The sequence below is a fragment of the Pan troglodytes genome, chromosome 3 (assembly GCF_028858775.2).
Source record: "Pan troglodytes isolate AG18354 chromosome 3, NHGRI_mPanTro3-v2.0_pri, whole genome shotgun sequence".
NCBI lineage: Eukaryota > Metazoa > Chordata > Mammalia > Primates > Hominidae > Pan > Pan troglodytes.
Genome location: NC_072401.2, coordinates 44,085,706 through 44,112,714, shown reverse-complemented (window position 1 = coordinate 44,112,714; position 27,009 = coordinate 44,085,706). Strand labels below are relative to the sequence as shown.

The following is a 27,009-nucleotide window of genomic DNA, read 5'->3' as shown; positions in this document are numbered from 1 at the left end:
AATATCAGTAAAACCAAAATAACACATCAAACAACTTATAGTTCAAGTAGAGTATAAAATTCGTGAATGCAAGAACTTGTTTGTACTTGTTTATATTGGCCAGCAATTTATCCTTAGCATTCAGCCTTCAGGCTGATATAGTTAGGACTCAAAAAGTTCTTGTTTAATAAATGAATGAACAAATCATTTTAAAAAATAGTTACCCTAATAATATCTACCACTTATAAAGTATTTGATACATGCCAGGCACTGTATAGACCTATGTATATAATAAATTATGTAAAAACTTTCCATAAATAGATAATATTATTCCCCTCATTTAAAAAATTAAAATACGGTAGTTACAAGGAATCAAATAGTTTTCCAGTTATACATAGTAAGTATGGGCAAAGCAATTTAAACCATAGTAATCTGGTTCTAGATTATACACTCCTAATGACTTTACTATGTACTCTTTCTAACTTAGTGGGAGTTAATCCATTATTGTTTTCTTCTATATATTCTTTCTAACTTTTTACAAAACTATATGTACCGAGAGACCACTTCTGCATTCATATATATATATGTATATGTATATATATGAAATATTTAAAGGAATATATTTACCAACCACTATGCATCCATTCAAAAACTACCCAGAAGAACTAGAAAACCATGTTACAAGTTGGTGAGGAGGTGGAGGGAAAAAATGAGGAGTTTTACCTCAAGAGATAGTATTTGGACATGCACAACACCAGTCATAGTGTTTGAAAAGGTATCATAAAAATAGAGAAGTTTCTATTTAATGGTGTTTTATACAAAAAAACTATGACCCATGTATGTAAGAAATGATTTTATCCCTCCAGTGAAGCATTCCATAATGAACTAGCCCATTCCCTAATGTAGTGAGTTTCCTGTTATCTGGAATATGGAAACAGATGCTTAACCAGCACCTCCCAAGATTATTACAAGAGGAGTTTCTATAGTTCATAAAAGACTTGTCCTTATGATCTCTAAGAGTCACTCACAACTTAGTCTTTAAAAAAATCTCCAATCATTAAAAGGAATTATATAGAAAGCAAATAACAAATAGGTATTTTTTGTGAGAACTTTATTACAACAATCATATGGGAAATACATATGTGCGAACATATACACATATACATTTATATGTGCATCCATAAGCTTTTGTTTCAAGCCCTCTTCAGATTTTATTTTTCATGCCCAACTTTTCCTCTGGTGTAAAATATACTGCTGGCCCCTATCTACTGATTTATCACAATCTCTACTTAGATGTCTTTAGTTATTTCAAACCCAATAACACAAAACATTTCTTGATATTTTGAAAAGACATCAACATTCATGCCAATAATCTGGATTTATCTTTGTTGCCAAAATAACTCTCACTCCTCATTCAATTCATTGTTAAGTCGTTTTAAATCTACTTCCTAAATATACTTTAGCATCTATTATCTTTTCTCCATCCTAATCAAAGCCACCATTACCTCTTTGCTTAACTGTTCTACCAAACCTCCTAACTAACATCGTGGTTTAGGAGCATTTTCTCTTACCTCCCCCAATCCATTATCCACAACATAGCTGCAATGGTCTTTCAAAACAAAGCAAACAAACACACACCAAATCCCGTTTTACTCTTCTTCATTTTAAAACTCTTTAATGGGTTCTCCATGTATTTTGGATAAAGTGCAGAACTCTTAACAAAGCCTAAATATCCCTGCATATGATCCTCCCTCCCTCTCTACATTCATTTCTGATCATTTCCTCTGGCTTTCTGCCTCATAGAACCATTGAATAATTTTCATTAGCTCGAATGTGTCATGCTCCCCACCACTGCAAGAACTTTTTACTTGTTCTTCCCACTGACAGAAATTATTGTGGTCCTCCTCTCAACCTGACCCTGTCAATGGTTACTCATCTTCTTTGTCTCTGATTACATATCACTGTCATTAAAAAAAAATGGCCCTCCAAACTCAATTTTAGGTTATGGCTTCCTGTTTTATACTCTTAGAGAACTCAGTGCTTACTTCCAAATACTTCTTGCAATGTAATTTAATGTTATGTTTATGTTTTCTACTAGAATGTCAGCCACATGAGGGTAGGGAAGATCTTCCTGATTCACTCATTGCCATCTAGTACAGTGACCGGTTAACAAAAATGTCAAAAAGCTATTTGTTAGATGTGAGTATACACTTCTATCTGAGAAAAAAATAGGTGCAGCAAAAAGTAAAATCTAGGCAACTGCTGCTGAATGTTTTCTAAAGTAACTTCAGTACATTTTTAATTATGGTCTTTCATTATTTTTTTTAGCCGATCCACATAGCTGAACTAAGTTGTTTATTTTTCAACCCATAGACATTAAATGTAAAAAGGAGGAAAACCTACAATTTGAGCTAGTGGACAAGCCAGAGACCAATGGCACCAGTTGCTCTTCCCTCAGAACCCTTGCTCCTATTTCCAAAGTAGAAAATGTCCTTGTTCTTGCTCCAGCTGAATGTAGGAGGTGAAGACTTTTTAATACCCTTCTTAGAACAACTCTTGGCTGTAGTCAGTTCTCTATGGTTGCTTTGCTTGTTCTATGAATAAATGTTTTTAGAGGTAGAGTCAGGTCTCAAAGTGCTAAGGAAAAAATAAATTGTGATCTGCTGTCACCTCACCCAATGACTGAATCATGTAACATGTAACATGTGACATGTAATATATACAACTGTTTTTCTGCCCATTTTCCAATCCTCTGCAGTTTCCAAAAGACAAGATTACATTGCAGTTGAGCGTAAGTGTTGGGAAATATTGTTGTAGCTATATTGGAAAGTACAATCTGCCATAAGTCTCGCAGGAACCATTCAATTTAATTCTTCTAATTAAAGAATAAAGAACAAAAGAATAAAAGAAATCCTCACGTCTGCACTATGTAGGAAACTACAAATGTTTCTAATTCATGGAGAAGTGGATCCATATTTGCTTAAAATTCCTAGGGGCAAAATTCTCAGCTCAGAACAATTTCATGCCTAAACTAACTTTGGTTCCCTCTCTCCACAGTTCTCTAATATATTTTTTCTCAGAACTAAAATGGATATTTTGGCAGTGTGGTCTAGAAGTCTCAAGTGAGGTGAATGGACATATAAGCTGACTGTCAAATCATATAACCAGGTGCTATTAACCCTGTTTCAAGTATAAAACATCCAGCTCCTATATGCTGGGCACAGTGTAAATAAAGTATAAAGAGAGGTAAAATTTCAAGTAGGGCACAACTGTTGTGTCTTTTAAAGACTAAATTGTTTTTGTTCTTGAATTACCACTGATCTTTTACAGACTCAAACTGAAACTGTTTATTCATACCCAGAGCTATTATATTATATTGAGAATATTGGAACATGATGGTTCAAAACCTGTGCTTTAGAATCATACTGTATTTAAATCTCAAACTTATTGCTAGTCTCTCTATGAGTTTGATAAGGTTACTTAACCTTTCAAATTCAGATTCCTTAGTGGTGAAATGACAAAAATAATATCTCTCAGAGTGTTTTTTTCTGAAGACTAAATAACATACATATAAAGTAGCATATTTCCTAAATGATGTAGAAGTTCAATATATTTAAGTATTATTATTATTGAGAATATGCTATTATTATTATTGAAAATTCATTATCCATTATCTTAAAAAATTTTAGACTAAAAGATTTTACTTCAAAACATGTGGTTTTAACCTGGAAAGATTGTAATTTCCAGTTTCCTGCCATGATTAATGTGTTGTCTTTTCATTTGCTTTTTACAAAAGCAGCAAAAGAGATGCAGAGAAGTTAAGGAGCTTTTCCAAGGTCAACCAATAATAAATTCAGAAGGCATAACTGAAACTCTCATCGCCTGTTTCTCAGTGTCATGCTTAATACTATACCAAGGTGATCCTCATAATGTAGATTATGATTACTTTTATTATGGCAATAAAGAACAATATGCTCTCTTAAAATATTACATTCTTTCTAAACATTTTTTTTTTCTCTATAGCCCTAGAAAGAAGTTGAGGTAAGTATTATTTTGCTCTTTCGTTAATGAGGAGTTGAAGCCTCATGGAAAGCTGGCATCCATTGAAGGTCACATGGCCACTTGATGATCACATTGAAAACAGCACCCAGTCAGCATTTAGTGTTCTCTCCGTCACTCTAGGCTGCTCATGATAATATTAGGCCTTTGTCTTAGAACATAATGTTTTTCACGGCCCTATCATGCATTTTCCCAAATAGGTTGTTGAAAAGATTATAGATCTTTATGGCGGGGACTTCTTTGCAAATAAGTTCCCAAAAGGTCTGAAACAAAAAAGTAAAACATGCCACATTATTTTTCAATATAATAATGTATGTCCTCAGCCCTGGCAGATTCTGTATCACAACAATGTGAAAGAGGTTGGTTAAGTTCACTATTTGGTTGACCAAAAGTCACTGGGATGACGGCACTGAATTCCCAACTTCTAAATTACATCATCATGTAGAAATCATTTGGAATGACTGATTTTTCCAAGATTTAAATGTAATCTTTAGTTTATAAGATTTTTAATAAAATCATTTAGATGATGTCTATTTTGCCCTATGAAATAATTTTCTTACTATATCATAGAAACACAAAGCAATACCCTGTAGGACACTCTCAATTGAATTGTCTAGAAGATACGTCAAATGGAACTCATACTTTCAAGTCTCCCTAACAAGATGTCAGTGTTGCTGACATAGTACCTATGATAGCTTTTTACACTCAAACTTCCAATTCTCAAGTAATCTATATTTTGTCATTATTTTTTCTAGTACATGTCAAGAAATCAATACTATTTTGATATGTAATATGTAAATGTAAGTGCAGCAATAAATTCCAAAAATTCTAAACTATAAGTAAATCGAATAAATAAACATTTTTTGAACATTCTTTTTATAAAAAGTAGATTTTACAGTTACTAGCTTACACAAAATTTACATAATTGAGTGAAATAAAATGATCACTAAAGTTATCATTTGAAGTCTATGGTAATTTACTTCTACTTGCCTTACAAGTTTAAGAGTTAGGAAAATTCATAGTAAATATAGTTTATATAGTTATGTATTGATCTAACAATACTTATAAATGAGGTCTTAGACCATCTACCTTTAGGGTGGCATTAGATTAAATAGTCATGTGATAGATAGTTTAAACCACAATATATGCAGGAAAGAAATAAAATATTATTTTATTATTGTCATCCTACAACTTAAACAAGTAGGACATTGAAAAAGGTTTCCTATAAGCCTAATTACCCTTTCATTATTATGTTTAAATTTTGTGTGGGTACATAGTAGATGTATATATTTATGGCTTACATGAGATGTTTTGATACAGGCATGCAAGGTGAAATAAGCACATCATGGAGAATGGGATATCCATCCCCTCAACCATTTATCCTTTGAGTCACAAACAATCCAATTATACACTTTAAGTTATTTTAAAGTGTACAGTTGTTTTTACTGACTATAGTCGCCCTGTTGTGCTTCCAAATAGTAGGTCTTATTTATTGTCTTTACTTTTTGTACCCATTAACCATCCTTAATATCCCTCACCCCCTACTCCCCACTACCCTTCCCAGCCTCTGGTAACCATCTTTCTACCCTCTGTGTCCAGGAGTTTAACTGTTTTAATGTATACATTTCACAAATATGTGAGAACATGTGATGTTTGTCTTTCTGTGCCTGTCTTATTTCACTTAACGCAATCATCTCCAGTTTCATCCATGTTGTTGCAAATGACTAGATCTCATTCTTTTTTATGGGTGAATAGTACCCCATTGTGTATTTATATATGTACCACATTTTCTTTAGCAATTCGTCTTTTGATGTGCAATTATTTTACTTCCAGATTTCAGCAATTGTGACTAGTGCTCTCGGAACAATGGCAGTGCAGACATCTCTTTGAGGTACTGATTTTCTTTCCTTTGGGTATATAACTAGAAGTGGGATTGCTGGGTCATAAAGCAGCCCTATTTTTAAGTTTTTGAGGAACCTCCAAACTGTTCCCCATAGTGACTGTACTAATTTTCATTCCCACCAACAGTGTATGAGGGTTCCATTTTCTGCACATCCTCGCCAGCATTTTTATTACCTGTCTTTTGAATATAAGCTACTTTGGCTTATACTCAAAATTACAGTGATATCTCACTGGAGTTTTGATTTGCATTTTTTCGATGATCAATGAGACTGAGCATCTTTTTATAATATGCTTGTATGTCATTTGTATGTCTTCTTTTGAGAAATGCCTATTCAAATCTTTTGCCCAGTTTTTGATTAGATTATTAGATTATTTCCTATAGAGTTATTTAAGCTTCTTATATATTCTGGTTATTAATCCCTTGTCAGATGGGTAGTTTGCAAATATTTTTTCCTGTTCTGTGGGTTGTCTCTTCACTTTGTTAACTGTATCCTATGCTGTACAGAAGATTTTTAATTTAACTTAATCCAAACTGTCCATTTTTGCTTTGGTTCCCTGTGTTTGTGGAGTACTGCTCAAGAAATTGTTGCCCAGACCAATGTCCCAGAGATTTTTCTCAATGTTTTCTTGTAGTAGTTTCATAGTTTGAGATCTTAGATTTAAGTGTTTCGTTCATTTTGATTTGATTTTTGCATAAGGCGAGAGATAGGGGTATAGTTTCATTCTTCTGCATATGGATGTCCAGTATTTCTAGCACCATTTATTGAACAAACTGTCTTTTCCTCAATGTGTGTTCTTGTCAAAAATGAGTTCACTGTAGTTACGTGGATTTGTTTCTGAGTTCTCTATTCTGTCCCATTGGTCTATGTGTCTGTTTTTATGCCAGCACCGTGTTTTGATTACTATAGCTCTGTAGAACAAGTTGAAGGCAGGTAACATGATTCCTCTAGCTTTGTTCTTTTTGCTTTGGACATCTTTGACCATTCTGGGCCTTTTGTGATTCCATATAAATTTTAAGACCTTTTTTTTCTATTTCCATGAAGAGTGCCATTGGTATTTTGATAGAGATTGAATTAAATTTGTAGATTGCTTTAGGTAGAATGGATATTTTAACAATATTGATTCTTCCAACTAAGGAACATGAAATCTTTTTCCATTTTTTGGTGGCCTCTTCAATTTTTTTCATCAGTGTTTTGTAATTTCCATCAGGGAGATATTTTACTTCTTTCGCTAAGTTAATGCCTTGGTATTTAATTTTATGTTTAGCTATTGTAAATGGGATTTTTTATATTTCTTTTTCTCACTGTTCACTGTTGGTATATAGAAATTCTAGTTATTTTTGTATGTTGGCTTTGTATCTTGCAACTTTACTGAATTTGTTTGTCAGTTCTAATAGCTTTCTTGTGGAATCTTCAGATTTCTCCAAATATAAGATCATATAATCTGCAAACAAGGATTTGACTTCTTTCCAGCCTGGATACAATTTATATCTTTCGCTTGTCTGATTGCTGTAGCTAGAACTTCCAGTAATATGTTGAATAATAATCGTGACAGTGGGCATCCTATTAATGTTCCAGATCTTAGAGGAAAGGCTTTTGGTTTATCCTGATTTAGTATACTAGCTCTGGGTCTGTCATATATAGCTTCTATTATATTGAAGTATGTTCCTTCTATCCCCAGTTTTTTGAGCATTTTCATTATGAAGGGATGTTGAATTTTAGCAAATGTTTTTTCAGCATCAGTTTAAATGATCATATGGTTTTCATCCTTTATTCTGTTGATATGATGTATCACATTGATTCATTTGAGCCTGTTGAATCATCCATGCATCCCAGAGATAATTCCCATTTGGTCCTGATGAATGATTTTTCTAATATATTTTAAAATTTAATTTGCTCGTATTTTGTTGAGGATTTTTGCATCAATATTCATCTGAGATATTTGCCTGTAGTTTTCTTTTTTGATGTGTCTGTCTGGTTTTGGTATCAGGATAACGGTGGCCTGTTGAATGAGTTTGGAAGTATTCCCTTCTCTATTGTTCAGAATAGTTTAGTAGTATACATGTTAGTTTCTCTTTAAATGTTTGGTAGAATTCAGCAGTGAAGCTATTGGATCCTGAGCTTTTTTTTAGTGAGAGACTTATTACAGCTTCAATCTCATTTCTTGTTATTGGTCTGTTCAGGTTTTGTATTTCTTCCTGGTTCAATCTCAGTAGGTTGTTAAGTGTCTAGAAATTTGTCCTTGTCTTCTAGATTTTTCAATTCACTGGCATATAGTTGCTCATAGAAGCCACTAATAATCATTCAAATTTTGGAGTATCTCTTGTGATGTCTCCTTTTTCATTTCTGATTGCAATTATTTGTATCTTCTTTCCTTTTTTCCTCGTCTGCCTAAGATTTGTCAATTTTGTTTCACTTTAAAAAAACCCAACTTTTTGTTTTATTTATCTCTCATATTGTTTTTTCATTTCAATTTTATTTATTTTTGCTCTGATCTTTATCATTCCTTCTACTAATTTTGGATTTGGTTTGTTCTCGCTTTTCTAGTTCTTTAAGATGCACTGTTAGAGTGCTTAAGGTTTTTCTTCTTTTTTAATGTATCACACTTACAGGGATAAACTTCCCTCTGAGTACTACTTTTCTGTATCCCTTAGGTTTTGGTATGTTGTGTTTCAATTATCTGTTTCAATAAATTTTTCAATTTTCTTCTTAATTTCTTCATTGACCTGCTGGTTATTCAGGAGAATATTGTTTAATTTTCATGTGTTTGTATCGTTTCTACATGGTTTGGGTCTGTGTTTCCACCCAAATCTCAATCTAATTGTAATTTTCAATGTTGGGGGTGGGGCCTGATGGGAAGTGATTGGATCGCGAGGGTGGATGTTCTTTTTGTTGCTGTTCTTGTGATAGTGAGTGAGCTAACATGAGATCCGATTGTTTAAAAGTATGTAGCACTTCCTGCCTCTCTCCTCTTCCTCCTGCTCCAGCCACATAAGACATGCTGCTTCCCCTTCACCTCTTGCCATTATTGAAAGTTTCCTGAGGTCTCCCCAGCCATGCTTCCTGGACAGCCTGTGAAACCATGGGACAATTAAACCTCTTTTTTTTTATAAATTACCCAGGCTCAGGTATTTCTTTATAGCAGTGTGAGAACGGACTAATACAGTTTCCCATATTTCTCTCATTATTAATTTCTATTTTTATTCCATTGTGGTCAGAGAAGATGCTTTGTGTTATTTCAATTTTTTGAATGTTTTAACAGTTGTTTTATGACTTAATTTATGGTCTATCCTTGAAAATGATCCATGTACTGAAGAAAAAATGTGTATTCTGCAGTCCTTGGACGAAATGTTTTGAAAATATCTAAGGGAATTTGGATTCCCTTTGGTTTGATCTATTGTACCGATTAAGTCCAATGTTTGTTGATTTTCTGTCTGAAAGTCCTGCCCAGTGTTGCAAATGCGATGTTGAAGTCCCCAGATATTATTGCACTGGGGCCTATCTCTCTCTTCAGCTCTAAAAATATTTGCTTTATATTTCTGAGTGCTCCGGTGTTGGTTGCATATAAATTTGAAATTGCTACATCCTCTTGCTGAATTGATCCCTTTATCATTGTATACTGACCTTCTTAATCTACTATAGTTTTTGTCTTGAAATCTATTTTGTATGATATAAGTATGGCTACCCCTGGGGTATTTTTTTTTTTTTTTTTGCTTCCCATTTACTTAGAATATCTTTTTCTACCCCTTTATTTTCAGTCTGTGCGTGTCTCTATAGGATAAGTGTGTTTCTTATAGGCCACAGATCATTGGGTTTGGTTTTTTCATACATTCAGCCACTCTGTGTCTTTTGATTGGAGGGTTCAGTCCATTTACATTCAATGATAGTACTGATAAATAAGGACTTATTTGTGTCACTTTGTTATTTGTTTTCTGGTTGTTTTGTGGTCTTCTCTTTCTTATTTCTTTCTTTCCTGCCTTCCTTTAGTGAAGGTGATTTTCTCTCATTATATTATTTCGTTTCTTGACATTTATGTTTCCTGTAATCATTGTATTTCTTTTGTTTAATGTTACCATGAGGTAACAGGTACAGGAAACACGTGTTTCGTGTAATCATTGTATTTCTTTTGTTTAATGTTACCATGAGGCTTGCAAGTACTATTTTATAACCCATTATTTTAACTTAATAACAACTTAACACTGTTTACATAAACAAACACACAAATAAGCAAAGAGAAAACTAATAAAAACTTAGTTTTAAGTTGTGAAGTTTAATTTATGCCTTAATTTTACCTCCCTGCTTTGTAACTTTTTTTAGCTTCTGTTGTATCTTTTTGGACTATGTTTTGAAAATTAGTTGTAGTTATTAGTTTTGATGGGTTCATTATTTATTCTTTCTACTTAGGATAAGAATAGTTTATATATCACAGTAACAGTGTTATTATACTTTGTGTTTTTCTGTGTACTTACTATTACCAGTGGGTTTTTGTGCCCTCAGGTGATTACTTATTGCTCATTAATGTCCTTTTCTTTCTAATTGAGGTATTCCCTTTAGCATTTCTTATAGGAAAGACAGGTCTGATGTTGATGAAATCCCTCAACTTTTGTTTGTCTGGGAAAGTATTTCTTTCTCCATGTTTGAAGGATATGTTCAGCTTTTGTTTGTCTGGGAAAGTATTTCTTTCTCCATGTTTGAAGGATATGTTCAGCTTTTGTTTGTCTGGGAAAGTATTTCTTTCTCCATGTTTGAAGGATATGTTCAGCTTTTGTTTGTCTGGGAAAGTATTTCTTTCTCCATGTTTGAAGAATATGTTAGCCAGATATACTAATCCAGGGTAAATGTTTTCTCCTTCAGCACTTTAAATATGTCCTACCACTCTCTTCTAATCTGTTAAGCTTCCACTGAAAAGTCTGCTGTCAGATATATTGGAACTCCCTTGTATGTTATTTATTTTTTTGCTACTTTTAGAATTCTTTTTTTTAAATCCTAGATCTTTGCGAGTTTGGTTATTAAATGCTTTGGGGTACTCTGCTTTAAATCTGCTTAGTGTTCTATAACATTCTAGTACTTGGATACTGATTTCTTTCTTTAGGTTTGTGAATTTCTGTATTATTATCCCTTTGAATAAAATTAATATCCCCATCTTTTTCTCTACCTCCTCTTTAACACCAATAACTCTTAGATTTTCTCTTTTAAGGCTCTTTTATAGAATCTATAGGCATGTTTCATTGTTTTTTATTCTTTTTCTTTTGTCTCCTCTGACTATGTGTTTTCAAACAGCCTATCTTCAAACTCACAAATTCTCATGATTAATCAATTTTACTATTAAAGGACCCTGATGCATTCCTCAGTATGCCAAGTGTATATTTCAGCTCCAGAATTTCTACTTGATTCCTTTTAATTATTTCAATTTCTTTGTTAAATGTATCTAATAGAATTCTGAATTCTCTTTGTCTTAAATTTCTCTGAGCTTCCTCAACACAGTTTGAAGAATTTTGAATTATCTTTCTGAAATTTCACACATTCCTGCTTCTCCACAATTGGTCTCTGGTGAATTATTTAGTTCATTTGGTGAGGTCATTTTTTCCTGAATGGTGTTGATACTAGTTGATGTTCTTTAAAGTCTGGTCATTAAATATTTAGATATTTATTGTAGTCTTCACTGTCTGGGTTATTTGTAGCCATTCTTTTTGAGAAGGCTTTCCAGATATTTTGAAGGATTTGGATATTGTGATCTAAGCTATATCTGTTTTAGAGGGCACCCCACGCCCCAGTAATGCTGTGGTTCTTGCAGACTATTAGAGGTACCACCTTGATGATCTTGGATAAGATCTGGGAGAATTATCTGGATTACCAGGCAGAGACTTTTGTAATCTTCCCTTAGATTCTCCCAAACAACCACAGTCTTTCTCTCTGTTTTGAGCCACCTGAAGCTGGGGTTGAAGTGACACAAGCATCCCTGTGGCCACCACCACTGGGACTGTGCTGGGTCCGACCTGAAGCCAGCACAGCACTGGGTCTCACCCAAGAACTCTTGTAACCACTCACTAGCTACTGCCTATGTTTGCTTAATGCCCTGGGACAACTATCAGCAGATGGAAAAACTAGCCAGGCCTGTGTCCTTCTCTTCAGGGCAGCAATGTTTCCCAGGCCCCAGGTGGGTCCAGATGTGCCATCCAGGAGTCAGGGATTACAGTCAAAAAACCTTAGGAGTTTATCCTGTGTTCTTTTTTACTGTTCTGAGCTGGCACTCAAATGAAAAGACACAGTCCTTTCTACTGTTCCCTTCCCTTTACAAAGGCAGAAGAGCCTTACCCCATAGCTATTGCCACCCCTCACCATGGGGAGTACTGCCAGACTGCTGCCAATGTTCCCTTAAATCCCAGAGGCTCTTCATTCAGCTTTTGGTGAATGTTGCTTGGTCTGGGACTCACCTTCAGGGTAGTGGGATCCCCTCTGCTTCAGGGCAGGTCCAGAAATGCCATCTAAGGGTCAGGTCCTGGAATCAGAAATACCATCAGGCTGCTTTTGTGCTCTACTCACCTGTGACCATGCTGTACCTAAAGCCAGCAAGTCTCAGAGGCTTACCCAAGACCCTTGACATAGTATCTGGGTATCCAGGCTGGTTGTTGAGGGTCCAGGGGTTCTTCAATTAGCAGCTGTTGAATGCTGTCAAGACTGACTCCTTTCCTTTAAGGCAGCACATGTGTCTAGAAATGGCACCTGGGAGCTAGGGCCTGGAACTGCTTCCTCATGACCCTGACTGGTGTCCTATCCTGCTGTGGTTGAGCTGGTATCCAATATGCAAGACAAAGTTCTTCCCTGTCCTCTTCTCTAGAGGAAGAAAGGGGTCTCTTTTAGAGCCACAAGCTGTGCAGCCTGGGGTTAGGGAAGGGATAATGCCAGCATTCCCTTGGTGGCCCCAGCTTATATCTCAGTATGTGACGTGTGCCCTAGTCCACTGTCTCTGGGCCTAGTTCAGCACTAGGACTCACCTAAGGGTTGCAGTTCTTATGGCCTAGACTGCCTTTCAAGTTTACTTGGAGACACAGAGCACTGTAGCCTTTGGAGGGGAGGTTTTCAGGAACTCAAGTTCAGGTAGCTGGGATAGGTAATTTCCCTCTGGTTAGGGCTGGTTTAAATCCTCCCTCTGTGGATGGGCATTAGCTGAGTTTGGTCCAGATTTCCTTTCTGATCTACCAGGACAGCACTGAGTTCATTGCCTCACAATTACTGTGTTCTCTCTTCTCCAGGGCGCAGAGACGCTCTCTGTCCCATGCTGCCACTGCAGGAGGGTGGGGGTGGGGGCAGGGTGGCATAGGCATTTCAGTGTTTTTTCTATCTCTTCAGTGCCTCTTTCAACATTGTGAAGTTAGAACCAGCTACTATGAGTGCTCATCTGATTTTTGGTTCTGGTTCTCATGAAGGTGTTTTTTTTTTTTCTTTCTTTCTTTCTTCTGTGTAGATAGTTGTTAAATTGGTGTCCTTGTCGGCAGGGGACGGTGATCAGTGGACTCTTCTACTCCATCATTCTGCTCCTTCCTTTTTCCTTTTCCCCTTTAATTTTGTGACTAAAATTTGATGGGACTCCTGAAAAGATGAAAAGGATACTTAATTTAGTTTTGAATATATGCTTACTCTTGGCCGATATCTCGCTGTTACACACTTTCAGTAGATTGGTGGAGCTGAAATGAGTTAATTTATCAATGTCTTTCAGAGACCAGATTGTACAATACCATAATATACTTGGGAATGAAATGAAGGCTGGGTGTGGTGGCTCACTCCTGTAATTCCAGCACTTTGGGAGGCCAAGGTGGATCACCTGAGGTCAGGAGTTTGAGACCACCCTGGCCAACACAGTGAAACTCTGTCACTACTATAAATACAAAAATTAGCCAGGTGTGGTGGCCCACACCTGTAATCCTGGCTCCTCGGGAGGCTGAAGGAGGAGAATTGCTTGAACCCAGGAGGCGGAGGCTGCAGTGAGCTGAGATTGAGCCACTGCACTCCAGCCTGGGCAACAGAGTGAGAGTCTGTCTCAAAAAAAAAAAAAAAGAAAAAATCAAAAGTAGATATGTGTTTGTGTGCATTGTGAAGAGGATGTTTATACAAATATGCTAATACATACACACACAAAATTGTTCTTTTAACCAAAAATTTGGGACATAAATGTTTAGAATTTTTTTATAAGAACACCAGGAAAAAAAGCTTAGACCTTTGAAATAAATTTCAACAGAGAATAAGATGAGTACAATCACCATAATTACATTATTGATTTTAGAAAAGCACTTCATAAATGTACTTCTGAAATACAGTTTAAATATATTTTTAAATAGAAACAAATAATCACTTGTAAAGGGAATTGATTTTTTTAAAAGTGAAAACTACGAAACTGTTATCATGAGAAAAAGTCACTGTTTTTCAGTGTTAATTGACATATTTTAAGCAATACATTAGCAATCTGTGTTATTTAATCTAAATAAATGAATTTGTAATTAATTGCTTTAAAATTAAATCTATGAGAATTTTAAAGTCTAGGGCTCACCTTCCCTAACATTTTTAAAAAAATTACGCAGATCTCTGATAAACATTATTTTCTTCCTTGACATTCCATTTCTAGTCAGAAACTTCAATTCTCATACCATAGTATTTTTTAAAAATTTTCCTTTTGTCCTATAGTTCTTATTCAGATGTAAAACTTTGAATAAATTCTTCTTCTTTTTTTCTACTTAAATTTTAAAATTCTGAAGGCTGTTAATAACATCCCCATTAGAACCAAATTTTATACAATTCCAGTTAATACTTTCAATTCAAGATCCCATTCTTTTCAGTTGTTCAGAATTTTTACTGCTTTGCTTTGACAAACTTCAATTTAACCACTTTTTCTCTGGATAAAAAAGTAACTAGGATAAAAATTCAGCTATTTTTGTACTTAGAAAAGCTTTCTAAAAGATTTTTCTTTAATCCATAGATTATTAGAGCTCCTAATATATTTTAGAAGATATCCAGTCAAATTTATGCAAGATGTCTTTTAACATGCTATATCTCATTCAATCCTTACCACAAAACCACGACGTAGTTATTATTAATCCCTTTTGTATTTGCTCCAAAAATAACTGGGATAAAAGAGTTTATCTAACAATAAATTGATATCCTCATTACATGACTCTCTTACTCTAAATTCTATGTTCTTTCATCATATTTTATTGTCTTCTTGCCTGAAGGGACACATGCCTATGACCACGATACTCCCAACCCAAAAGGGCCGAAAGGACTTGATCAAAATTAAGGAGTTAGTTGTAAAGACAAAGATAAGATTAGATGCTGAGATTAAAAATCTCCAACTCCAGTTCCTCCATAGTATCAGGCACCCTGAAGGACACTGAAGAACAAAGATAAATGGCACACATTCCCTACTCTTGAGGGGATCTCAGTCTACTGTAATATACTGTATTATTAATTCATTATGGATGCAAATGCTAGAATCTCTGGGAACAGAGAAGAGAGGGACTGTTTATGCTTAGGGAAAAATGGGGAAGTTTGAATTGGATCTCACAAGCATGTGCATGAGTTATGCAAACAGAAAAGGAAGATGCATATTTTATAGAGACAGTGGCCTGTGCAAGAGGGAATAGGATGAAAACATGGAGGTGAAACTGGAAAAGTATTTTGGAAGTTGATTGTAAAATGCTTTACATGCCGTAGTACAAGCTGGAGATTTTGTGCTTTAAATAATAGGAATAAAATCCCATCACACCTCTTTTCTTCTACTTCTTATTCTCAGAGAAGTAATAGTTTCCAGTTCATAGTTTGAAAAAGAACACTGAAGGTATTATGAAAGATGGACATTAAATTACACTGATATTTATAAAATTAGAAAAGCTTTATAGAACTGAACCCCCAGGGGAAATATAACAAATAGCTGAATTATTCTTTTTTAGCTCTTATCCTAATAAAGACTTGAGCTAATACCGTGTTTTTTAAAAATATATCATGGAAAGTTTATTTTTGTAAGATACGTATAACCTCTTAAAAACAAAAATTTTAATCTCTAGGTTTAAAAATTAGAATACTGTAAAAAAATGAGGCATCATACATAATTGCTTCTTTATGCCAAACAATATGACTGGCATAACTTTCTCAGTGACTATTATTAATCATTAAGTATAACCGACAGTTCCTTTAGACTGAATTCTAAAGGAACATTTTTATTTTCATATAGTAGATTTGTTTATAACCATCAGAAAGACCATACTGAGTCAGACTAATGATTCGTTCAGGTTAGTATTTAGATACCAACATTGTCACCGAAGGCTTCCTTGTATTTTCTTCTCCTTAATATCAATAGGTGAACCACCTCACCCAAAAAATGAAAATTCAAGCTTCTCTTGAACCATTAATTAAAAATTTGTCTAATCACTTTTTGAAAAAGGATACAAAGTAGAGATTTAGTTAAGAAGGCTTGGAGAACAGGTAATTGCTTTCAAGCTCAATGTTAATGCCATAGATGTAGGATAATTCATAATCTCTGTGGGCCCAGATGAAGGGACTAGGACAAAGGACAGAAGGAACAGAGATAGAGATCTCATTTTTCTATGGGAAAAATGTTTAGGAATATTAAATAATTGACTGAAAACATTGGGGGGGTGAATGAGGAAGAGGTTATAATTTGGCAGATGTTCCATAAAGTGGATTAAATATTAAATGACTACACTGAGACAATGTTTATCAAATAGAGAGAAATGGCTCAAGGGAGAATAGTGAATGTATAGCTGGGAAAATGTTTGATTAGATTATTTGATATGTCTAATCCCCTTTTATTCAGTCAGATGTGAATGAATTAAATTCATTTTCTAATATTCTACTTTTTAAAGAATTATTTTAATCTCTGATTTGCAATAATTTATTGGATTAATTTAAAATTATTGTTTAATTTTTTCCCTCATATTTGGTTCGGGTTTAACATTTTAACAATAATATGTGTGGCTCTGGAGAATAAAATTAAAGCTGTTCTCAAATTCTGAAACTATTGCCCAGTGTGACTTTCGTTAGGTTAATAGTGTTTAGTTATATTCATTCTCAAGTCTTCATCTCCTCAAGATGGAAATTTAATTTTTCAGGTGTACTCATGTGGAAAGCTTACTAATAGCACAATTACAATTTTAAGAAGAGTCTTTAATTTTAAAAAATTTATTATCGCAATAAAATTTTACTTCATGTCTGGTGCAGAAGACAGAAGTTTTAAAATTACGTCGCATAAAGTGAATTCTTTATTATAAGCTGTCCAGTTTGATAAGTCTCTGGATGACTAAGGGAAGAACTAAGAGAATCATCATTTTGGGAACAAATGTTTAGTAATGACGCTTCTATTCTGCCATTTGAATTTTCCACGAAGAAAAATCAAAGCAGCGCTTTTAATTATAGTCTCAAGTAATCAACACTGTTTAATAGAATTAAAGCAAGAAAACTCTTGAACTGAGTATTTAAAAATTTCCTTTGTGTTTGCAACATGAGCTCTGAATTAATCCAGTATCATGAATCCTGAGCTTCATTATCATAATTTTTCAATTAAAATTTTTTATCCATTAAAAAGTACAGTAGTCCTAACATTTATCACTGGTTATTCCATCAAACAATACATGATGAAACTATTAGGTTAAACAAATTAAATTTAACTCTAAAAAGAAGAGAATGTTTTATTTGCTTAGGTCTTAGCATATAACTACTCTTCTAAATTTTAATCTCAATCATAAGATTAAAGCTCCACGAATAGGTTTTGGAAAAATGTATGCTAAACATAAAAGGCTGCTTTAAGTAATATGTAAACAATTTATAAACCACAGGTTTACTCTGTTTACCTATTTATATGTGTACTTGTTGTGCCTGTCATGGTAAATGACCCATATGTTGGCACAGTTACTTAAAGAGCTATTGTGACTGGGGAGCCACAGTAGAATGGTGCTTAGATCAGGCTGCCAGGGTTAAAAAATTCCACTATAAAAGAGATGAGAGTTTCCTTGCATGCCAACTTACAGTTGTCTGTAAAACATGCAAATTATTGATACCACCTGTTCTCTCCCTCTCTCACATCTATTTTAGCAAGTATTTTTTGGAAAATGTTAAAATGGCATATTAACCCACGAATTCATCTCCAGAAATGAGGAGTGTGTTGGCATAATGATCTCCACAATTTTCAAAGAAAGTGCTACCTGGGTAGACACTGAATTTGAGGAAGGTATTTGAATCTTAATGCAGATTAAAACATCTTAGGAAGTAGAAGCTGACTTTATAGCTATACTAAAGAAAGGCAGACATACAACATTAACTATACTGGAAAACTGATGAAAGCGCTTGCAATTATATATAAATGCTGCTGAACAGGTTTACATGCAGAACTATGCATAAAATATAAATAGGTTAGTAGGGCCATTTGAGATCAGAGTTGTTTAGCATGACTAAACACTCTGCTTTAAATGTCAAGAGTCCTATGGGAAAAGTAGAGGTATTGTGACTCATATTGGAGTAAGGCCATGGGTGGAATAGGTTAAACATACACATCTTTCTTATATGCTGAAAATCTGCCTCTTAAACTCTGGGTTCCCCATGTCACTTGCTGAGCCTGACCAGAGAGGTATATTTCTTCAGTCTTATATCTCTTCTCTATACTTTTCTGAAAGTTACATGGCCTCTTTAATTCCCATATTACTTTTTTGTGTGTCTTTCTTAAGATAATTTCATTTTCACTTTTATTGTAACAATTTATGCACATTTCTTTAATACCTTTTTTGTGAACTCTCTTGAAGGCATTGAAAGTACTTAATCATTTTTATATACCATATAACACATATAGTTTTCCTTTGCATAGAGTTGTTTTTTAAAAAATTCAGTGAAATGGGGGATGTATTCATAAGATGTGGAAGAGATGTAATTGAGAATATTTAGGAACTCCTTGGACATGCATCAGAGTTGATTCTAAAATCAATTTAAACACCTCATTGTGAGGAAAAGTATGCACTGATCACTGTAGTCATTAATAGAGTTTAGGTGGAGTCAAGGAGTTTTGGGTGATAGACTAATGTCTCTATTGAATAGTTTTAAGGAAAAAATACTGGAAGGTAAAATGAAATGAAGAATTTTGCTTTTACTTCAGAGTTTCTATCTTTGAAATTATGGCCATTACTAAGTTCTCTCTGGTGACATTTGGTACCATGGCTGGTGTAGAAGAAACAATGCGATTTAATATTACCATCACAATTACACAGGAAAAAGTCATCATAATGGGCTGAAAAGACATCAGGGTATAAAAGCTGGCTTTTCCATTTATTGCTTATATCAAGTATTTCCTGAGCCTCAGTTTCTTCATCTGCAAAATGTGACAAATTCCATACCCTTTACTAATTTACTAAGGAAATACACATTTTAAAGACCTTACTACCAAGTGGTGTTAAGAGTGAAAGACGAATATGACTGCAAGCCTAGATAAAATTAGATTGACTCTAAATTTTTCTTAGTTATATATAACTCACCTCACAAAATGAAAATAGGGATGTGAAATCTTTTACAAAACTTGAATATGCTGTATGTAATATATTTGGTGGATTGTAATACTAACTGCATGATTTGAAATTGAATAGAATAGATGTGTATAAAATGTATTATAATAGGTTAGTACAAGTTTTAAAATTAAAAATGGCAATATATGTTTCCCTTGGTTATAACTTACTGTTTTATAATCAGGGATGATATAACATATATTTATAATATTCAATAATTATTATTGTAAATTGTTTTAATCCAGATAGGGTTATATTAAGTAAAAGTTTTTTCTTCAATAGTTCTCATACAAAAGTATTATGGGTAAAATGATATAGTGGCTAGAATTTGTTTTAAACTAATAGAAAGGGAAACAAGGATAATTTGGTGCATATAGATAATAGATAAAACAAAATTGGCCAGTTGTTTACATTTGTTGGCTGGGTGAAGGGTATATGAATTTAACTACATTATTCTCTGCTACTTGTGTTTTTCAAAATGTTCTTAATAAAAATTTGAAATAATAGATATAATTACATTTGACTTCTGGATGATTTTTTGGCAGTGCTTTCTGGGAACCTGTTTCTCATCTGAAACAATACACATTTATAAGAGCTAGTTAAAGCTTGCCCACTATGAAGTTAAATAGGGCTGATCAAAATTTATAAAATGGCAAAGTCTTGAATAAGGTAGAGATGTCTGAAATATGCCAGCACCTTGAGGATGTGACTCATTGGTAAGACAGGGAAAATCAGCAGTACTAGCAAAAGGAAGAAGGAAGCTGATGAGGAAAGTGCAACAGCAATGAGGACTGGAGCAAGATGGATAAGCAGTAGTAATGCTAGTAGTAATGAGATATATCGATGTGTGCAAAGGAAATCTGTCAGTCTTCCACAACATAAATGAAAATGAAGACAGATATATAATAAGAAACACATGGTAGAGTTATGGTTTAAACAAATCAGAATAGAATTTTTGAAAAGCAAGATATTTCAAAATCCAGATGACAAAAGAAATGCATAGAATCTTGCATCTAGTATCCCAACGTCGCAAATTAATGCTTTGGTGAGGTGAAATTAATACCTCAAAAGAGACTCTCATTTAGCAGTTTGTTTAGGAACATCTTTAGGAACACTACATGCTTAGTGTAACTGTTTTGTACATTTCAAAATCATGTTCTTGACGTTGTAAATGTAGTGATATATTTTGCACTAGAAAAAAAATAGCACCTTAATATCATAAGTTAAATCTCATACACCTAAAAAATGATGAAACCAGGACTTATATCCAATCACTTATTTCAGTGTACTGACTCTTGCTTATGACCGTTTAGTTGATTAGAGATTCTGAAAACGTCTTCTGAAATTATGTGCTTAAAAAGAGAACTCTTGAATAAGAACATATTAGTTCGAATTATGGGAAAGATTGGTCCTCCTGCCATAAAAAAGCAAAACTTGGCCGGGCGCTCACGCCTGTAATCCCAGCACTTTGGGAGGTCGAGCGGGGCGGATCACTAGGTCAGGAAATCGAGACCATCCTGGCTAACAAGGTGAAACCCTATCTCTACTAAAAATACAAAAAATTAGCAGGGCATGGTGGTGGGCGCCTGTAGTCCCAGCTACTCGGGAGGCTGAGGCAGAATGGCGTGAACCCAGGAGGCGGAGCTTGCAGTGAGCCGAGGTTGCGCCACTGCACTCCGGCCTGGGCAAGACAGTGAGACTCCATCTCAAAAAAAAAAAAAAAAAAAAAAAAAAAGCAAAACTGGACCATAAAACAAATCTCAACATATCTAAAAAGACTGAAATATGTCTAGCATATGTAAAATATGCTAGAAATCAATAATATTAAAATACCTACAAAATTTTCAATTATTTTGAAATTAAACATCAGAATTTTAAATAACACATGAATCAATAAGGCAAACGGGAGAATTTTAAATATATACACACATGCCCATTTAATTTTAATTACACCATTTATTTTGTAAAGTTGTAGATTCACATGTAGTTTTTACAAATAATACAGGTGAGCCTTGTTTAGACTTCAGTCAGTTTCCCCCAGTTGTAACATCTTGAAAAACTATAGTGTAATATCATAACTAGGATATTAACAATGTTAGAATGCACAACTTACTCAACTCTCTCCAGTTTTACTTTTAATCATTTATGTGTTTATGCAAATTTATCTCATGTGTAGGTTCATATATTCACCATGAAATCAAATTACAAAACACTATTGTCACCACAGGGATGTCTTGCATTGCCCTTTTATAATCATATCCACTTCTCTTTTGCTTTCCCCTCCTCCTTCTTACAACTGGGAAACCTCTAGTTCATAGTTCTCCATTTCTATATATATTTTTCCATTTCAAAAATATTATATAAATAAAATAATACAAAATGCAGCCTTTTTAAGTTAGCTTTTTCCCACTTAATTATATTTACTAATTCAAGCATATTTGGCTGTTTCTGTTTTTTTTTACTATTATGAAAAAAGCTATGGATATTTGTGCACAGATTTTTTTGTGAACCTAAATTATCATTTTTCTGGGATTAATGGCCAAGTGTGTAATCATTGGGTAGTATTGTCATTGCACGTTTGGTGTTTTTAAGGAACTGTCAATTATTTTTTCCGTAATGGCTGTACTAATTTATTAATGTAGCCTCTGCTGCTCTTTGTAAATTAGTGTTTGGCTAGTATATGACTTTCCACCCTTTAATTTTAACCAACCCATGTAATTGAATTTGAAGTCAGTTCCTTATAGACAGTAAATGGATACATCATCTTCTTTTTTTTTTTTTTTTTTTTTAATCCACTCTGTCAATCTCTGTCATTTGGTATATTCAGGTCATTTATACTTAAGGCAATTAGTGATATGTTAGAACTTGATTTTGTTACTTTATATTATTTGTTTTCTCTGTTTCTTATTCCTTTTTTTTTCTTTTCTTTTCTTTTTTTTTTTTTTTTGCAATTGTGTAGATTACCTAGACATTTTCCTGGATCCTTTCTTGATTTTGTTATATTATATTTGAATGTGATTGCTCTGGGTATTGCAATGTATATATGTGAATTATCAGAGTCTGCTGGTATCAGCATTTTATTTGTTCAAGTGGAGTGGGAAAAGCTTACTTCCCTTTAGATTTCTTTACGTTTCCCACTTTTAAATATCATTACCTTGAGTATCAGATGGTATTGTAATTTGTTTACATATGATTAGATTTTGATTAGGTATGATTTATAAAACTCATATGATAAATTTTATTTTATATATTAATATTTCTTCACTTTTCATTGATCTGTCTTGTTCTTGAATTTCCTTATTTTATCATTTCTTTTTTAAAAATAATTTTCTTTAGCCAATCGTTAAGAGTAAGTCTTATGGCAACAAATTATTTTAGTTGTCTTGTATCTAATATATTTTCCCTTTTATTCCTACTGTTTGCCATTTAGATAATTCAAAATTAATAGATTTTTTGTTTCCTAGAAGTAATGTGTCATTTCTCTCAATGATTTCAAGACTTTTTTCTTTGTTTTTAGTTTTCAGAAGTTTAATTATGATATTATATTGATGTAAATGTATTTGAGGTTCACACAGCTTCTTGACTCTGTTGCTATATGTCTTCTGCCAGATTTTGGAAGTTTTCAGCCATTATTACTCCAAATACTTTTCTAGCTCATCTTTTTTCTCCACTCCTCCGGAACTCTGATAATATAATTGGGGGTCCTTTGTCATTGTTCCACAGGTCCCTGAGGCTGTGTTCATTTTTATCAGCCTATTTTGTGTTGGCAGTATTTTCTTATTGCTGTAGTAACAAATCCCCAAAATTTAGTAGAACAAAACAACACAGTTTTATTCTCTTACATTTCTGGAGGTCAAATATCACTCGGCTAACATCAAGGTTTTGGCAGGATTGAGTTTCTTCTGGAAGCTCTAGGAAGGAATACTTTTTCTCCTGTATTCCAGCTTCATTGTCCATTTTCAAAGCAAAAATCACATTTATATGACATCTGTTTACACCATCATATCTCCTCTGATCCTGAATCTCTTGCCTCCTTTTTTTCCTTTATAAGGACCTTTGTGATTATATTGAGTAAACCCAGATAATCTAGTATAATCTTTCCATTTTAAGATCCATAATTCGATCACTTGTGCAAAGTCACTTTTGTAATGTAAATTTACATATTCACAGATTCCAAAGATTGGGACATGAATGAGGGACCATTATTCTATTAATGTCCACCCACTGGCTGCTAAATGTTTTTATTTGTCCCACATGCAAAATGCTTTCACACAACCCAATTCCAACATTCCTGAAAGTTTTGACCCATTACAGCATCAAAGTCCAAAGATCTCATGTAAATATGATCAGTTCAAAATTCCCAAATCTCATAATCTAAATCAATTATAAACAAGATTCAGTATAATGCATCATGAGACAGAATTTTTTTTCTATCTGTAAATTTTTGAAACTAGAAAAAATGTTGGTGTTTTCTCCCAAAATACAGTTGTGAGCCAGGCACAGGATACCAGTTATGGGAATTTCCATTTCAAAAGGAAGAAAATGGAAGAAAAAAAAATCACCAATATCCAGCAATTTTGAAATCCAAAGTGGCAAATTCCATTAAGCCTTGGAGGTAATCTTCCGTAGCTTCCAGCTTCATTTTCGGTCTCCTTTCTTTCTTTCTTTTCTTTTCTTTTCTTTCTTTTTTTTTTTTTTTTTTTTTTTTGAGATGAAGTTTCGCTCTTGTTGCCCAGGCTGGAGTGCAATGGCACAATCTCGGCTCACAGCAACCTCCACCTCCCGGGTTCAAGCCACACTCCTGCCTCAACCTCCCAAGTAACTGGGATTGCAGGCATGTACCACCACGACCAGATAATTTTTGTATTTTTATTAGAGACAAGGTTTCTCCATGTTGGTCAGGCTGGTCTCAAACTCCCGACCTTAGGTGATCTGCCTGCCTCGGCCTCCCAAAGTGTTGGGATTACAGGCATGAGCCACTGCGCCCGGCCTGTCTTCTTTCTTTTTAATGAAAGGTAGCACATTTGCGGCTGATTAGTTTTATCAGGCCGTTTCCTGCCTATATTATTTGGTCCTTTTTTTTTTTTTTTTGTCTCTTTCAGTCCAAGCTGACAGTGTTTCTGCTTGTATCGTAACTCAAAGCGCTTGTGGATCTCTCATGCATGTCACAGAGATTCAGCCCATTAGAGAAGACAGTGGGCCTACACAGATCTTTCCTGTGTAATCCCATCTTTATCCTGGCCTCTGCTGAGATTGCTGAAAAGACTCAGAAGTCACATGCCTAATCTCTTCAAAGAGATGTTTGAACTTTTGATTTTCCCAAGGTACTAGAAAGAGCTTTAAAAAAAAAAAAAGGGTGGGGGAGGGACAGCCACACCCTTTGCTTTTTCTCCAGAGCATGTTTTTAGTGAATCTCCCAATTTTAGCATCTTTTGCTGCCTAGATAGGCTGAAAATTTCCCAAATAATGAAATACTTGATCCTTTTTGCTTAAGGTTTTCTTTCTCAATTTATCTTCTTTGTTTTCTGTTTTGCCATAGCAGCAAGAAGACATCAGGCCAAGGCTTCAATACTTTGCTTGGAAGCCTCCTGAGCTAAATATTCAAATTGGTTGTTAAATATATTTTGCTTTCCAAATACCTAAAGGGCACAATTCAGCTAAAGTTTCCACTACTGTACATCAAAGACCTCCTTTCCTTGAGTTTCCAGTAACATGTTTCTTATTTCATTCCGAACCCTCATTGGTAGTACCTTTAACAACCATATTTCTACCACAATCTGTTCCTGATGATTTTGGTATTTCCCATGATGACACATGTTTTCTCTTCCCCACTCCCCCTCCCCTCCTTCTGAGTTCTTTCAAATAAAGTAATTAATAACCGTTTATCTCTACTGATAGTTTGATTAAGGCAATCTAGGCTTTTTCTATTAGGCTTCTCAAAATCATTTTTGGCTCCATCCATAATGACTTCCACATTTTAGATACATATTAGAGTAGCATCTTAATGTCAAATTCCAAAATCTCTGTTGGTTTTTTAGTACTGGTATACCAAATCACTACTCTGAGGAGACATTATTCTGACTACTACAAACTTTAGAGTACAATGATGCAAACGTGTTACCTTACAGAATTCTCGCTGGACTAAAATCAAGATGTTGGTAGAATTGTACACTTTCTGGAGAATGTTGGAGAGAATTCATTTGCTTCTAGAGGCCAACTCTATTTCTTGGCTTGCAGCTCCATCATTTATCTTCGAAGTCAGCAATCACACCACTATGATATCTATTCCTATTGTCATTTTTTCTTGTTTATCTCAGACTCTCTTAACTGTCTGTTATGAGGACTCTTGTGACGTAGGACACACCTTAGATAATCTAAAATAATCCCTCCATCTCAAATCTTTAACTTAATCACATCTGCAAAATTTATTTTCCCTGTAAGGTAAAATATTCACAAATTCCAGGTATTAAAACGTGGATATCCTTTGGGGACCATTAGTCTGTCTATCACACTTATGTGCTGCTTAATATAGGTACCTCCTTAAACCCATTCCCATTCTGCCTACCACATCATTGCTCGGAGTGGGTAACATTATTGACCCATCCTCACATTCATTGATTTTATCCTCTGTCATATCTGCTAACTTCTCATGTTAGAACAGGGTTCAGAAAATGCTGATTATAGATTACCTCCTTCTTTAGAGTGGGGAGACATATTACACTCTGTTGCTGTGTTTTTCCTTCAGCCCTGAAGTCCCAATCCAGTTTGCCTCCCTCTTTTCACCTTTCATAGTTCCTTTTTGTCTGCCTATTCCATATGTTTAGGATATATAGCTGTACTTAACAGGAAGGGAGAAATGAGTCTAGTGGGTCTATGGCATCAGCTATGGTTTGAATATTTGTACCCTCCGAAATTAATGTTGTGCTCTATTACCTGTCAGAAATGTATATTTCTTTTTGGGCTTTCAGAATTTCTGGTGTTGGACATATATTAAATGATAGCTTTGTGATAAAAGCTACTTTTGTGCTTAGCATGGAATCTGATTGCAGGTATAATTACATTTTTGTAGTAAAAGTATAATCTTCAATATAAACATTCACACATGTACTCTATTCTTGCTTAAATTTTAAATTAAATTATATTTAAACCTACCTAGTTTTAACCTGAATAACAGTAAAAACTAAGAAAAAGGAATTTATCTGGATGTCAGGGGACAAAATTTTTCTAAATAAACAAATTTATAAAGTATGTACATTGCTAGGACATTTTCAAAACAAAACCCCCAAAAGTTATGATTTATGCACTGCAAGGAAGTTAGAAAAATTAAACTCAGAAACTTGTAAATAAAAAATAACTCCTAATATTAAACTCTAGGTGAGAGACTTTTAGAAAAATAAACATTAAATTTTCCATATTTATTATTCCTAGCATCTCTTGCCCATTGTTTAAACTTTAAAAGTGTTCCTTTAATCTACTTAAACAATTAATTTAAGGAAGCAGTAAAGCAAGTTAAGCAC

General features: G+C 34.2%; 1 long non-coding RNA gene across 1 annotated transcript; it reads right to left on the bottom strand.

The window, feature by feature from the left end:
• Positions 1–719: 719 nt before the first annotated feature.
• On the bottom strand, positions 720–13,603 carry LOC107974245 (uncharacterized). The gene is made up of 3 exons (XR_001716863.3): positions 12,528–13,603; positions 12,374–12,438; positions 720–4,301 (listed from the first exon to the last, which is right to left on the bottom strand). It is a non-coding gene; the product is annotated as an uncharacterized LOC107974245 (long non-coding RNA).
• Between the last annotated feature and the right edge of the window lie 13,406 nt (positions 13,604–27,009).